The sequence below is a fragment of the Musa acuminata genome, chromosome BXJ2-10 (assembly GCF_036884655.1).
Source record: "Musa acuminata AAA Group cultivar baxijiao chromosome BXJ2-10, Cavendish_Baxijiao_AAA, whole genome shotgun sequence".
Lineage (NCBI taxonomy): Eukaryota > Viridiplantae > Streptophyta > Magnoliopsida > Zingiberales > Musaceae > Musa > Musa acuminata.
Genome location: NC_088347.1, coordinates 20,673,747 through 20,689,255, shown reverse-complemented (window position 1 = coordinate 20,689,255; position 15,509 = coordinate 20,673,747). Strand labels below are relative to the sequence as shown.

The window sequence follows — 15,509 nt, the reverse complement described above, 5'->3', positions numbered from 1 at the left end:
AAGAGTAGACACGTCACGCGTGTCCATCGTCGTACATGCAACAGCTCACAGGATGAAGAGATGAGAGGTAGGCAGTGAGAGCAGTGGGGAACAGAAAACTGTATTATATCTCACCTCTGCTATCTGATACAATCTGATGCGCAATTATTGGCCATGGCCTTAGCTGTGTCTTGCAAAGGTTGGTGAAAGAAGCTTTATTGTAGTACTGGCTCGATATAGTTTTTGGAGCTTGGAAGATTGCGAGGCCAGAGAAGGTTAGCCTGGCTTCCAATGTACTCATACCTCGTGTCAGCTTCCAGGCAAGTTTTGTGAGATCTTGTTCTTCCATGGACGTTTCAGAAACACTAAAAAAGAATGGAACTTGCTCGAGTTTGTCAGGAACAAAGTAGAGGTTCCAACTGAGGATGATGCCACTAGATTTTGATGCAACTACTCAATACAGCTAAACCTGCTGTCAGATCTTCACCCATTAGTGCAGCATAATAGTGGTTGAGAAAGTTCATTCTCCCTTCTTTTTAACAAGTTGCTGATGTTGCCTCCTTTTCTTTCTTTTTGGTGTTTTTTTTTTTTTTGTGACAGAGTTCTGATTGGAGATTTTTGTAACATCTCACCAAATTGTCTGTGTTATACTATGACTAAGAAGCCTTATAATACTTGGAAGGCTGAAGTGGATTGCATCAGCCAGGTTCAGCAGCAGCCCTTGACTGATCTTTGTCTTCGTCTATAGCTTGGTCCTCTGGGATTTGAATACACAATTCTTCTATAAGCAGCAGCCACACAATTAGGTTTACTGCTTTAGCTTGGCCTCTTTCACTGCATCTAGCCCAGAATTCCATTCCTCGGCCTCTCTCTCTCTCTCTCTCTCTCTCTCTCTCTCTCTCTCGTGTCCTTTATGGAAATCAATGCCTGCCTTGCTTTACTGACCAAGTGGAACGTAACTGAAAGTGTTTCTTCTTTGGATGCAAAGCCCCTCTTTTTCCTTTCTTTTGACCACAGCCACCATTTGTTTATTGCATCTTGTGCAGCAACCTGAGCTTACCAAAGTGAGACCGGCAGAGGCTGCAAACCGACCTTGAGCAGCAATCTTCAGCTTCAAAAGGCTGCTGTTGTAGTCTTAGAGATGGCTTCCAGAGTTTTTGTCACTGGTATGGTATTACTTGCTCCACACCAACCTGGGATGTATCAAATCAATGTTAGCAACAGTAACTGTTTAAGAGAGATCAGTTGAATTCCCTGCAGCAGCAAGGTTGTACCCTTTTTACGGAAGCTACTGCTGCATCTGAGCCACAGGTATATCATAGGAGTTTTACATATTTGTGCTTGCAAAGTCGGAAAATTATAGTTGCGCCTACAAGTTCCAATATATAATAGCATACATGTTCCCAAAAAACTAGGATCCTCACTGTAGACATCTCCAATTAAAATCCATCCAAAACCCACTACTATCCATGTCTACCAGTGGCTAATTGGAATTTAGAATTATTAGAAAATATATACAATATCTAAATACCAAAAATTCTTACCATCATAATGCTTCTTAAAAAATAATAATGTCAATTAAAATTCCAATGACTCCATTCTAACAGATAAATGATGGCTAAAGTTAGTTACTAGAGAACAACTACAAGAACATTATATAGTTTTTGGGTTTTGCTGAGATGTAAGTATGCTAAACTTGAATTTAGAGATAAAACTACAAAAAATCAAATACTTCCAAGGGTCATTTGTGCAATTTTGTCACAGATACCATAAGTAGGCCAAAAACAGACTAATGTCAACCAGCTCATATGGGCCCGGGGTTGAGATGATTACATGGGAGTAGATTTGACTCCCTCTGTTTAAATTGGACGTGCATAAGTGTTTATGCACCATATCAATTCCCTACGTACATGTTCTGACGAAGCTTCTTAGAACTATGAAAACCTTATACAGAATCATCAGTTAATGTTGCCTTGACCTTCAAGTAAGTTTATTTCCACAAAATCTGAGGTGGCAAGGACTTTTGCAAGTCAAAATCTTAGGAAGACCAGCAACTTGTTCCAGTTGCAGTTGGTAACTACCTCTGTATGCATACAATAAGTTGGCCTATAACATAGAAAGACATAATCCTGTTCTTATGGTCCTGAGGATGAGATGTTTACATGGGGAGTAAATTTGGCTCCACATGGTTGACCTGGATGTGTATAAAGTGTTGATGCATACTATCTATCTTTTCCATTCATGTACAAGAATGTGAGGAAACTTCATAGAAAGATCATGAAATCCTTTTGGAGAATTTTCAGCTAATAGTGTCATAGTGTCTTGATCTTCTCTGCAACAGTCAACATTTCATTCATAAAATTCCTAAAAGCAGAAAAGAGACCATAGCAGCCTATTATTCAAGGGTGCCCATTGTACTTTGCATGGAGGACATGACGGCATCATGATAAAAGATAATATATGAAAAATAACAAATATTTTATTGTTGACAAATGAGCATACTACATATTTCTCATCAGCAATAATCATCTTCAGCTGTTATCTTAAACTATGTTCATGAAGGAGAAATAATAAAATCAAACAGCAATGATATCCTTGGGTTTTGTATGTACATTATCTTATTTTCTTTTAAGACAATGCATACAAGCAACAATGACAAGTATATTGATAAGACCCTAGGGTTTTATCACTGAAGAAAGGGGAGAAAAGGGGATGATTAATTCGAGGGAATCGGTCTCCTTGATTACTTCGAGGGGATCAACATCTTAGAGTTTGTCAGAAGACTGGAATAATATTTCATTGATTACCGAAAAGAAACAGATACATCCCTATTTATAGAGTTCCACCTAGAGTCCACTAGGATTTGGACTCTTAATAAATAAATAAATAAATATCAAATAAACCCCTATCCAACTTTTATTAAACTAGACCAACTCAATAAAACATTATTCAAAACTCAGAAAATAAATGGATCATAATAATTCCTTCCCCTTCAAATCAACCTTGTCCTCGAGGTTGAGCAGCATCAAACTCGAGAAATTTCTCTTTCAACACTTCAATCACAAGGTATCTACGACGCATCACAACCCGTTGATCAAATAAGTACGATCTCCACTTTTTGATAGTGTAAGCAATAAGGTCAGCCTTTCAGTGTAGTAGTCGTTGCAGTCTTATGAAGAACTCTCTCTATCCGATGGCTAGTGGCAGTTGTGACCTTACTTCCACGTCTTCCTTTTAGGATCATCTGCTTTCCATTAATAAAAAACTTTATGATTAGTTTAGAAAAATTTCAAGAAACATCACCCAGGGTTGATAGTCATTCAATTCCAAGCAGCACTTTGAAGTCTTCCAAGGGTAGCAAAACGAAGTCCAAAAGCAACTCTTGGCCCTGTATAATCAATTCGAACATTTGCTATCATAAGTTAAAATCTGTCCATCAACAACCTTTACTTCGAATTTGTCACATCCTTTAATGTGGTAAGCCAATTGGTCAGCAACCTTACTGTACATAAAATTGTTAGTGCTACTAGTATCAATTAAAACTGTAACATGTTGATGTTCCAAAGTTCCTCCAACTTCCATAGTTTGCGGGTCAGAGTAGCCGGCTAATACATGCACTATATGTATGATAGGTCCAACATCTTCATCAGAATCCATACCTTCCTGATCGGAGTCCACATTATTAGCTTCGGGTTCCTCTCCAATTTGTTCAATCATTAGAAGTTGCCCTTGTTTACATCGGTGCTCCCTACACTTTTCATCATAGTGACAACACAAACCCTTCATTGATCTTTCCTTGAGTTCTTCTCGGTTTAGTCTTCGGGTGTTAGGGTTTTAATTGGGAATAGATGGGGCGGGTGGCTTACTGATCATCTGTTTGTTGTCACTTCTATTTCGACGATTTTCCCTGATGATTTTTTCCTCATGCAAACGTGCAAATGAGATTGCAGCTGTCATAGTGCGGGGTTGGTGAGCTTTGACTTCACATCGGATATCTAAATTAAGTCCTTCAATAAATGTTCCCACCAATTATCGTTTGGATCAGTCTCTGACTTGATTTGACAATCGTTCAAATCTACTCTGATATTGTAGTACTGTAGAAATCTAACGAATTTTAGCAAGCTGCCCATCAACATTCTCATATTCAGATGGTCCAAAGCGAACGAGAAACCCTCTCTTGAATTGTTCCTACGAGGGAACCCCATGACAAGTTTTGTATCAATCATACCATTATATTACATCTCCATCTAGTTGGATTGAAGTTATTTCCACATTGGATTCTTCTGGAGTTTTGTGAAAACGAAAAAAAATTTCTGCTTTAGAGATCCAACTGGTGAGATATCCATCTTCCCATCTTGGGAATTCCACCTTCATACGTGAGTAGCTTGTGTCTTGTTCTTGATTCCTTTTTTCCTGTGTCTCTAGATTGGTTCAATGTAAGACTTTAACTTTCATCTTGTTGAAACTTGCTAAAGCTCTCCAATAGACTCTTTTTAAGATCGTTAAGGGTTTCTTGCAACCGATTCTCAATTATGGTTTCCAAGGCTAGTTGGGCTTTCACTGAGTTGTCGATAGCCCATTGCGTAAGACTACAAATCTGTAATCTCCAACTCTTGTTTCTGGTGTCGGGTCAAGGGCATTAGTATTGCACTATTCGGTGTGGCTGTTGTGAAGTTTGGCCTGTGGCAACGTTGAGGGCGTAAGGGAACGCGAAGCTGCCGAGGAAGCAGATGCCGAGGACAGCGTACAGGCTTGTTGCAGTCGCTGCGAGGAGGAAAAGTTGCTGTTCTATTTCTGTCGTTGCATGGGGTGAGGCTGTAGGGACTTAGGCTGCGGGGGTTGGAAAGCGACGGCGTCGGTAGGGGGAGCGGTTGTGAGGGTGGCTACGCGTGTGGCGGCGGTTGCTGCAACCTAAGGGGAGCGATCACCGAACAACCGGGGTTGAGGCTACGGTGGTGTGGTTGGGAGTAGCTGTCAAATCTACTGTCAAGGCTGGGAGGCTGGTGTCGACCGAGGCAGTGTTGAGGGCGTGGCTGGGAGGCGACGTTGACAAGGGTCGAGAGGCGGCAATGGTGGCAACAGGCAACTACGGCAGTAGAGGGTGCTCTATTTCTATCGCACCGCAGAAGGAGACGCTGGTGATGCCAAAGGATCGCGAGTGGTTAAGGACAAGGCTGCAGCGGCTGTTGTCGATGCCGGTGGCGTAGAGGAAGCAGTGGTGGCAACCGACGACTGCGATAGTAGAGGGTCGACTGGTGATATCGAAGGATCGCGAGCAGTTAAGGACAAGGCTGCGATGGCTGGCAGCGATGGTGGCACGGTTGGGAGTAATGTCACCAATGGTCGCCGAGGGTTGGGATCGATGAGGGGGATGGTTCGTTGGTCGGGAAACAACGACGACAACCCTTTCTTGCTCTAGTAGGATGGCGGTGGTCCACTGGCCGGAGAACTACTATCACGGACAAACTTCTAAACAGGATGTTTAATGTAATGCTTATGTATGTCCGTGTCTTTTGGTATGTTCATGCTTTGCACAGAATGTAGAGGGACGACCGAAGGCTTAATAGTCCCATTTTAGTTGGGTTGGTGGCCGCTTTAGGCTTGTAAATAAAGGTTGTGTCATGTGGACACTTGTGAGAGATTTTCGGTCTATAATGAACCATTTTACCCTTTGTTGTGCAATTTTTCAGAGCTTGTAAAGTTTATTTGTAATTTGCATTGTCTATGAAGTGTTTTTAGAGATGTTTGCTTGTGGATCCCGAATGAGGTATTTTCTCTAACCCGTTCTCTCTTTTGTGGGTCCTAAGGGACATGGGAGACTTCGGGGAGGTTGACCTTTACGGACGGACACGCAAGGGTGCCGCACGACTTAGGCAAAACTAGCTAAGTCCATGACAGATGATATCAGAGCGGGACAAGCACTCATAAAAACACTTAACATGCAAATGTGGGGGACCTAGCGGGGCTGCGTTGAGGGCAGTCAGCACACGCGCGACCGTTTGGGGGAAAACGGGCATAGAGATATAGGGAAAAGGAGTCGCTCGGAGGAGCGGACATCTGACATTGGCTATCAGAGGAATGGCCAACCCTTCGCGCAAGAGGCACCATGAGAACAAGCAAGCTTGGAAGAATGCGGAGCGCACAAAGGTTGGGATGGCTGAGTTTGAGCTACGACTCAACGTTGACAACTATACTTGATGGTGCTCAAGACAAGCGAGGCGCTTGGTAAATGATGAGACCATGCAAGGTGGAATGAGTTGTTCAGTGACTTAACGAGTTGTACAAAGCTCACAAAGGTGAGGGGAATTGCTAACTCAAAGAATTTGGTACTCATGCATGGGCTTGTATGCGGACGATGGAATGTTCGAGGCCATCCCAAGGCGACCGAAACTCGGCGCCATGGAGCATTGAAACTTTCTCTTCGGCATGTGAAGGATACGTCCGTAAGAGGCTAAAGAGTGCAACGAGTTCAGCATGTTGCTAGGCCTTAAGTGGTGCAGCGGGGGCTGTATTGACGTGGAGTCGCAATCTAGCAAGTTGCTGGAGGCAGAACAATGCATAGTTTGTTCAGCAGATCGGAGTAGTCCAAGGGAATGGTGGTCTCCGAAACGAAGAGAGATGTTGCTCTAACATGACAGTTATCCAGGAGGGATAAGTCTCGGCTCTCTAGAGGGAGAATCATGTGGGACGGATCTCACATGTTGAGGAGTACCTCAACAAACAACAACTCCACGAAGCTCAATGGACTGAGCAAGCGGCGAGGAGTCGTTGTATGATCTCGCTCGAGAGAATGCATTGGTAGATGCATTGCGAGATCAAGTGGGGGAGCGACCCAGAGCAACTCAAATGAAGGCACACTTGGAGTCGATATGGAGATCGGACTCAAGGGGGGCCTGACCCGTGGAATGGTGGGCGTGAGGGCCACCATCGACTCAATGCAAAAACGAGGAGCGGAACAACTTGGGTGTAACTTGGCGAAGTACCCAAGCCGCATGAAGGGAGCCAGCATAGAAGTTGGAATATGGAGCAGAGACACAGTGCTTTCCTAAGACAGAGGTCAATGACATGAACTCTTACAGAGACAAGAGTAGGATCATGTTGTTCCATGGGTCCTTCATTCTGACGGAGGGGACTCATCTTACATAGTGCCAAAGACGAAGGGAGCTTCTGGGCATATGCACCTTATCTCGGAAAAACATTTGATGGAGGAACTAAGGCGACTCAATTTGTGGATGCGAAGTTAGGTTCAGAAGGCCTTAGCATGGGGCAAGAGGACGCAGAGGCGGGTACTCTTGAAGAATATGCCACAGTGTTGCCATTTAAGTTGCCATGAAGGAAGTGGTGCGCAGCGGAGATTGTGTTGGTAGGGGCAGAGGCCAAGGATCCAGACAATGGTGCACTAATTACAGCGAAGTCGGTGGACTTCGGGAGCTACTAGGCGACGGATTGTCTTAGAGCGGTGCTTCATCTAGGTGTGACCTAAGAGTGGGTGGATGAAGGTCGATTACCAAAGGAGCGAACAAAATCGAAGGTGGAAGAGACCCTGCGATGTATTGGCAGAGGCCACACATGGAGGGATCACAATTCGAGTTCATCCCACAAGGATCGGAATGCAATAGAGATATCACCAGGAGGCGACATGGTGCAACGGATCATGGTGGAACAGTTCGTGGCAATGCGATACACACAACATAGTCCCGTGAGGGACTAGATCATACGGAGGTATGATCGGGCACTACTGGAAGCTCCACTTCGGTGAACAACACGACGGCAAAAAGGGCTATGGATTCAAGGAACGAAGCCCATGGTACCGCAGAGGCAGGTCTTCCATGCGTGCATCGAATTTTGCATCGGATGAAAACCTTGGTGCATATGGGGGTTGTATTCCACCAAGGGAAAAGTTCGAATGCAAGTACCAGTGAGTCCCATGGGAGGGACCTGATCATGCAGAGGTATGATCGAAGCAGCTGGAGAGTTGGACCGCTCCAAAGCCCATATTCGCTTAAGGGAGCCCGACGAGTTAGAGGACAAGGTCGAGTAAGCGAACGTTGCTACCAAGGAAGCTAAGGAGAACAGAATCAGTGCAAACCCCATAATGCGATGGCAGAGGCCATGCATGAGAGTTGGAGTATGTCTTTCCATCGACCAAAGGGAGCTACTTGGAGAACACAGAGGTGTTGAAGCAAGGGGTCGAAAGGGGCGAGGAAGCGACGATGAGTCCAGAGGGACTTAGTTATCCAAAATCAAGCATCAGTTAGAATGGAGGTGGACTCGGAGGAGTGCCACAGAGACATATCTACTGATTGTGACAAAAAGGGATGCAGATGCGAGGCGACGGATAGTAGGGCCATGGGCATGGCAGCGCCATGGTACCGCAAAGGCGGAACTTCCTTGAAAGTCATTGATCCCTTGCTCTTATGGAGGGAGAGCGCTTGGCCGTGAAAGGGGCCGTGGAGGTGGAGCATGCAGAGGCAAACTCCAAGTACCGAGATAAGGTTGAAGGGCAGAGCCCAAGGAACTTCGTAAGACCGGTGTCAACGAGCTTCTTATTAAGATAGTCGAAAGTGAAGGACTTCGGGTCATGCAAGAGTGCATGACCAAGGAATGAAGCAGGCAGTATGCGGTGTTGTACCTTTACGACTCAGTGGAGTAGGCAGTAGGGTTGATGGAGAAGACGGTACAATCCCAGAGACGACCAAATCTATAAGAGAATTACTCCAAGTTGGGATGAAAACTTCCTGCATTCCAGAAGTTCGAGGGCATTGAGAAGGTGAATCATAGTAACTAACTCAACGCAATGAGTGAAAACACTTCAAGTGCTTCAGAAGTGTGAGCAAAGAGCAGGCGAAGGCCAGTAACCAGCTTGATGCATGGAGTACAACCTCGAGGAGGTAGGCGAAGTCAAGTAACCTTTGCCTTCTCAACTCTTAAGAGAATGGGCGAAACCGAGTACCCCAATTCTCTTATCTATCCAGCAGAGGAGCTCTGCACAGGTTCAAAGACCCTTCGAAGATAATAGAAGACAATAGTTGTCAAATCCTCACCAACGGTGATCGGTGCTACTGAGAGTAGATTGCCCGCTTCATTTCCCAACGAAATGTCAATCGAAAGTGGAAGTGATGTGAATCTACTTGGAAGTGACAACTAAGTGAAAGAAGAGTGAATGGGCAAATTTTGTGGAGGAAGGACCCAAAACTTCAAAAGTTTGCGAGGCGATGCTCGTTAAAGCTCCAACAAGCATCCACCCAGTTCAAGCAGGATGAGGCATTTGAGAGACTGACGCATAGTAAGGATGGTCTTTTCCTTCATTTGGAGGATCCGCAGGAACCAACAGGGATCAACACAACTCAGCCAACCCCACACTAGAGTCAAAGTCATTGGCGAGTTGAAGCAGCATAGCGGATCAAAGGTTCAACTACTCAAAAACAACAGCGGAGAGCAGTTGGGAGCCAAGAGGCGCATTGCAGCTGGAGCAGAAGATTGAAGACTCAGCAAAGGCAAGGAGTTGTAGTGTCGGCAAAGGCTTCGACGAGGACGTCGAAGGAATAAGTGGGGGAGAATGTCACAGACAAACTTCTAAACAGGATGTTTGATGTAATGCTTATGTATGTCCGTGTCTTTTGGTATGTTCAGGCTTTGCACAGAATGTAGAGGGACGACCGAAGGCTTAATAGTCTCATTTTAGTTGGGTTGGTGGCCGCTTTAGGCTTGTAAATAAAGGTTGTGTCATGTGGACACTTGTGAGAGATTTCGGTCTATAATAGACCATTTTACCCTTTGTTGTGCAACTGTTCAGAGCTTGTAAAGTCTGTTTGTAATTTGCATTGTGTTTGTAAGTCTGTTTTCAGAGATGTTTGCTTGTGGATCCCGAATGAGGCGTTTTCTCTAACCCGTTCTCTCTTTTGTGGGTCCTAAGGGGCATGGGAGACTTCGGGGAGGCTGACCTTTGCGGACGGACACGCAAGGGTGCCGCACGACTTAGGCAAAACCAGCTAAGTCCGTGACACTACGGCGACGGTGGTTGCTGGCTGGGAAGCAACGGCCCTTTCTCGCTGCGAGAAGGATGGGTATGGCTGCTGTTTCTTTTTTTCTTTCTTCTCTTTTTTTTTTTTTTTTTTTTAAGATGATAAGAGCTACGATGAGGTATTGTAAGAAATTGCAACGAGAACGCTAAGGATCGTTGTTCTGGTACCAAATGATAAGACCCTAGAGTTTTATCATTGAAGAAAATGGATAAAAGGGGACGATCACTTCAAGAGGATCAGCCTCCTAGGGTTTGTCAGAAGACTGGAATAATATTTTATTGGTTGCCGAAAAGAAACAGATACATCCCTATTTATAGAGTTCCACCCAGAGTCCACCAGGACTTGGACTCAATAAAACATTATTCAAAGCTTAAAAAATAAATGGATCATAACATAGATTTAGTAATATATAGGCCTGATATTATGACCCTTATCAGTGATTTAAAAAGGCGCTCGGGCGAGGCGAGGAGAGGCCCGAGCGCCTCGCTTCACTTCCGAGCGACGCGCTTCAAAGAGGCACCGCCAGCCCAGGTGACCGAACCAACGTTTTAGGTCTGGTTCGTCTCCGATGCTTTAGTTGGTTCAATCGAACCAACTAAAGCATAGATATCAGTTGTCGTTGCCCAACCTTAACCCTGCTCGTTGCCGCTGTCGCTTCTCGCTACTGCTGCTGTTGTCGTCGCTTGCTGCTCGCCGCTCCTGCTCCCGCTCCCGCTACTCACTACTGTTGCCGTTGTTGCCGCTCCCGCTCCCGCTGCCGCTTCCTCTTTTCTCAATCAGCACCTCCTTACACTCCTCTTCCTTCTTCTCCTTTTGTATACTAATAATAGTATTTGTATTTATTAGATTAATAATATATTATTTTGAATTTTGAAACTTTATGTTAATGTGACATTATGATTTTGTATCTTAGATTTTTTTTAATTTAATAGCATATTTTTATTTAAAATTTTAAATAATTATATTTATTAATTATATTATATATTTTTATATTTTAGCGCCTCGGGCGTTTTTGGACCTTAGCGCCTTTTGGCGCCTAACGCTTTTTAAATCACTGACCCTTATTAAAGTCAACATGATTAATCATCTGATTTATCACATGTGTTTTTTAGTCTAGTAGTTGTTCGGGTTAAACTTATTCAGTCTTCTGTATCAAAAGGAAGTAAATGATCAAAGCTTGATATTTATGAAAATGGGCACGAAATATCTAGCATCTGTCCATGACTAATCCATTCTTACAACTTAAATGATATTAAACAGAATCTGCATCACTAAGTTGTCAAAATAACATCTAAAGTTTTCTCAGTTCATACAAGCAATGTTATTAGTTCTTTTGGCCCCTTGTCTCTCAAGATGGGTACTAGGAATGCTAATTCTGTATGATGTCTACTAAGTTTAAACTGAGATAAATTCCTCACACAAACAGAAATAAGCAAGATGCATGAGTATCTAGAGTTTTTGGCATCCATGCGCCAACATTCATGCTCAATGAAAAAAGTGAGTGTGTCATATATCTTGTTATAGTAACGGGATATTGTGGTTTCCATTAAGGCAATGTTGAAGAAGAGCGATGCCACAAACCAACACATTATCAAAAAGTTAAAAGGAACCTAAAAGCACATAACAAGGTATAGATCCAAAAGACATGCATCTCTATGTGCATAAAATAAGAACACCAGAGGTAGCTAAGATCATAGAAGCAGCACATTAGAAAATGTTGCTAACCATTAATAAATCTATCTCCAGATTACAGAAAGAGTACAGAAGTTGACTATTCTTAAAACTAAAAGAATGTACCTCCAGTGTTGAGATTGATATCCCAATCAAATATAATGGATAGCTCACAAGCATGGAACCAATCTCCTCAAGTTCAACAGGATTCAGCATTGGAGTTCTTTCCCCACCTTCAAGCATGCCAGCCTGAGAATAGGAAAAGAATATTGTACCAAGAAATCCATATGCTTCATAACAAAAGTTGAAGGATTTTAGAAACAGAAAAAACTAACTGGTGTTATCAATTTCTTATATGAAAAAATTATCAATTACAACCCAAACAAGAGGAAGAAACATATCAGGAAGGCATCCTGAAGATATTCAAGTAAACCATATAATAAAAACCTGAACCATTGCCTTCTACAGCTACACATGAACGGAAGTTGTTGACCAAGTAGACCTTCTATGCATTGTTGCAATAACATGCCAAGCACATGAATTGACATTAGCTATTTGACTCACCTTCATGATGATCTGAAGTATAACAGAGGGAATTTTGAGGCCACTAAGAATCTTATTTTGCTGAACAAATAGCTGTTTGTTCTTCAAGATAAAATGATGAGCACATGCAATATGATTCCGAACACAAACAGGTCCTTTGTCTTGCTATTGCCACCAGTTTCTCTGTGCAAACAATTTTACCATTTTTGGAAGTAAATGAGGATGTTGCAAAGGCCTTCATCTCTTCCCCTGAAGCAAGTGATGAATAGAACATTAGCTCCAGCATCAGCAAAGGGTCTCAATCACTTTAGAGATTCCTCAAAAGGTAGCATGGCAAGAATCAGCCTGTGCTACCATCATAATATCACAGCCAATTTTCCTACATACCCCAATAGTTGCTTTTATGCATGTACCACTTCCTCTCCAGAAACTACCTTACTTCCACAAGTATGACCGCAAGCTTTGGTGACACCTTAACAATAGCATCTATCAGGAGCAAGGCGAACAGCAGTATATGAGTCATTAACTATGACAAACACAATCTTCACTTTCTTGGAGTAACAAAGTAGCATCTAAAGAGAAAAAGAAGACTCTCCCATTATAACCAAGTAGAAGAAAACAAATGAGAGAGATAACCATTCATAAAGACTCATAATTGCAGAAGCAACATTGTCTAGTATAATTAAATTTTTCTACTTGCATTTACATATAATTCAGTATGTTTAAGTTTGAATCTAATCACTTTAGAAGGAAGATCTCCAGAATCTAATGCAGAATCTTTACCTAGTCTTCAGGAATTATCCCTGCAAAGCCAGATTGAATGCAACCTTTCACTGTACTCCTGACATTCATAGCATTTTTATATACATTGTCACCATTTCTAATCACAAGAATTGCTATGGCCTGGGTAATTTGACATCGTTGAATGACCATTTCTCCATTATAGGATATATGACCAATATCTGGCAACCCCAAAAGAACAGCTAAACTAAAAAAAATCTGATGAACAACACAATACCAAGAAATGCCAAGTTAATAGTAATGATGTTATAATAACAAAATCAGTTCAACATTACCATTAGTGTGAGCAGGTAGCAGAGATAAGTATATCATCCTTTGAGGAACTATAAAATGGCTTATTAACTAAATAATGATATACAAGTTAAGAGGAAGAACTCAGATGAAAAATCTGAATCAAACAGTAAAAGATATAAGTTTGCTTTTATGATGTCATGCAAGTGAGATCAACATAAAGTGGATAATATGTTAAAAGTGAGCAACAATGATAAATGAGAAGGATTTAGTATCATCAAGTACAATGTGATATACAAATTTTTCACAGGAATTGTCATCATTGTCAAGACAAAAGAGAAGCATCGAAGAACAACTGTACAAAGAACAATTTAATTGCTTGGAATGAAAAACATGTAAGAGAGGAACATGTTGGTTGTGATGATACTTAAGCTTCCTTCTATACTAACCCAAAGTAGACCAAATCCTGCAGACGTTCACTAACTAAAAAACTACAGAGTGAGAATTGGAGCATGGCAAGAACGTGATTCTACCAAAAGAGGCAATGGGCTTCCAGTTGCATTACTCACAACCATGATGGAACATGAAACAACACAGCATGGACCAACAAGTTCAAAACCATAATCTGGTGATGAATTCTACAACTGTTTTCTCAGAATAAAATATCAGCGTCCTATTCAGATGTTGATGTAACATATAAAAGTACTTACCAAGGACCAACTTTTGGCTCTTATCTGGAGCAAGTGGAACAAGAATGAGAGTGTTTTCATAAGTTGGAGATCAATTGGAACTAAAAGCAAGACATGACTTATGTAACTTCCTCCAGAGAGTTGTATTATGCTATGAGCTGCTAAGAAAGAGTAATTAACATTAAGAGTCAGAGATTGAAACAGATTCACTAAAGAAACATAAGGCAAAGCAGTACTCACACTAAAAGGGAAGTGGAGGCCAAAGTAAGATTGCATTTAGTAGCACCAGCTTTCGTTTATGCCTAATGCACTACAGTCAACAAACAAGAAGGCAAGACCAGACACAACTGAAGTCAAATCTCTGCAACTCTTCAACACGTCCCTGACAAGAAGCAACGAGTCAGTGAGGCCCGAGAGCAAACACCTTCCGCTCGTGAAACGGAACTGGACTCCCGCCTTTTCCACGAGCTTGCCGCTGACAGCGTCGAAGCAAGCGGGTCCACGGTAGACCGCGGCAGACTCCGAGATCATGCGGAGCGCATCTGTAATGGAGTCGCTGGCGGCAGAGCGAGCAGCTAATGCGCAGCGTTTGCTCGGATGGAGGTCCCACCCGCGGTTTGGAGGCGAAGCGGGCGGAGGAGATATATATATATATATATATACATACATATATATATATGTATGTATATATATATATATACATACATATATATATATATGTATGTATATATATATATATACATACATATATATACATATATATATATACATGTATATATATATATACATACATGTATATATATATGTATATATATATACATGTATATATATATACATATATATATACATGTATATATACATGTATATATGTATATATATATATATATATATGTATGTATATATATATATATATACATACATATATATATATATATATATATATATATATACATATATATATATATATATACATATATACATACATATATATATATATATATACATACATATATATATATATATATATATATACATACATATATATATATATGTATATATATATATATATACATACATATATATATATATATATATATATATATATATATATATATATATATATATATATATATATATACATATACTAAAGAGCAAGCTCAGTTACTGGATCATATTTAACTGCTCATAGGTTGTAACCACTGAAAAGTTGATAAATATAGTCAAATCCATAGATTGCTTTTGAAAAGTTACATATTTGATAAATATATCAACTCGCCTTGTTACTCTAATCAAATATGTATAGACCAACTTTTATTGTGCGAAAAATATTTGACTATGTACATATATTTGATAAATATATGTACATAGAATGGCCTTACTTATGAATCATATCTGTATAGTCTATGGATTCATTCCACAACCTCAGCCTTGGATTCATATATGTCCTTGGAATGAATCCATGTATGTCCTGACTAGGACTTACTTGCTGTTTATTTACTCTAATCAAATCTGTATAGTCTAGCTAATACTCAGGCGGAGTTTACTTATGATAACTCTAATCAACTTTTCA

General features: G+C 41.3%; 1 long non-coding RNA gene across 3 annotated transcripts; it reads right to left on the bottom strand.

Moving 5' to 3' along the window:
• Positions 1–75: 75 nt before the first annotated feature.
• Positions 76–14,562, bottom strand: LOC135625914 (uncharacterized). Of its 3 annotated transcripts, none has more exons than XR_010492203.1 (6): positions 14,180–14,562; positions 13,961–14,100; positions 12,606–12,704; positions 12,240–12,467; positions 11,802–11,924; positions 76–1,172 (listed from the first exon to the last, which is right to left on the bottom strand). It is a non-coding gene; the product is annotated as an uncharacterized LOC135625914 (long non-coding RNA). The 3 variants fall into 3 exon arrangements; XR_010492202.1 differs by having other exon boundaries at positions 12,606–13,180; positions 13,961–14,097; XR_010492201.1 differs by having other exon boundaries at positions 13,961–14,097.
• Between the last annotated feature and the right edge of the window lie 947 nt (positions 14,563–15,509).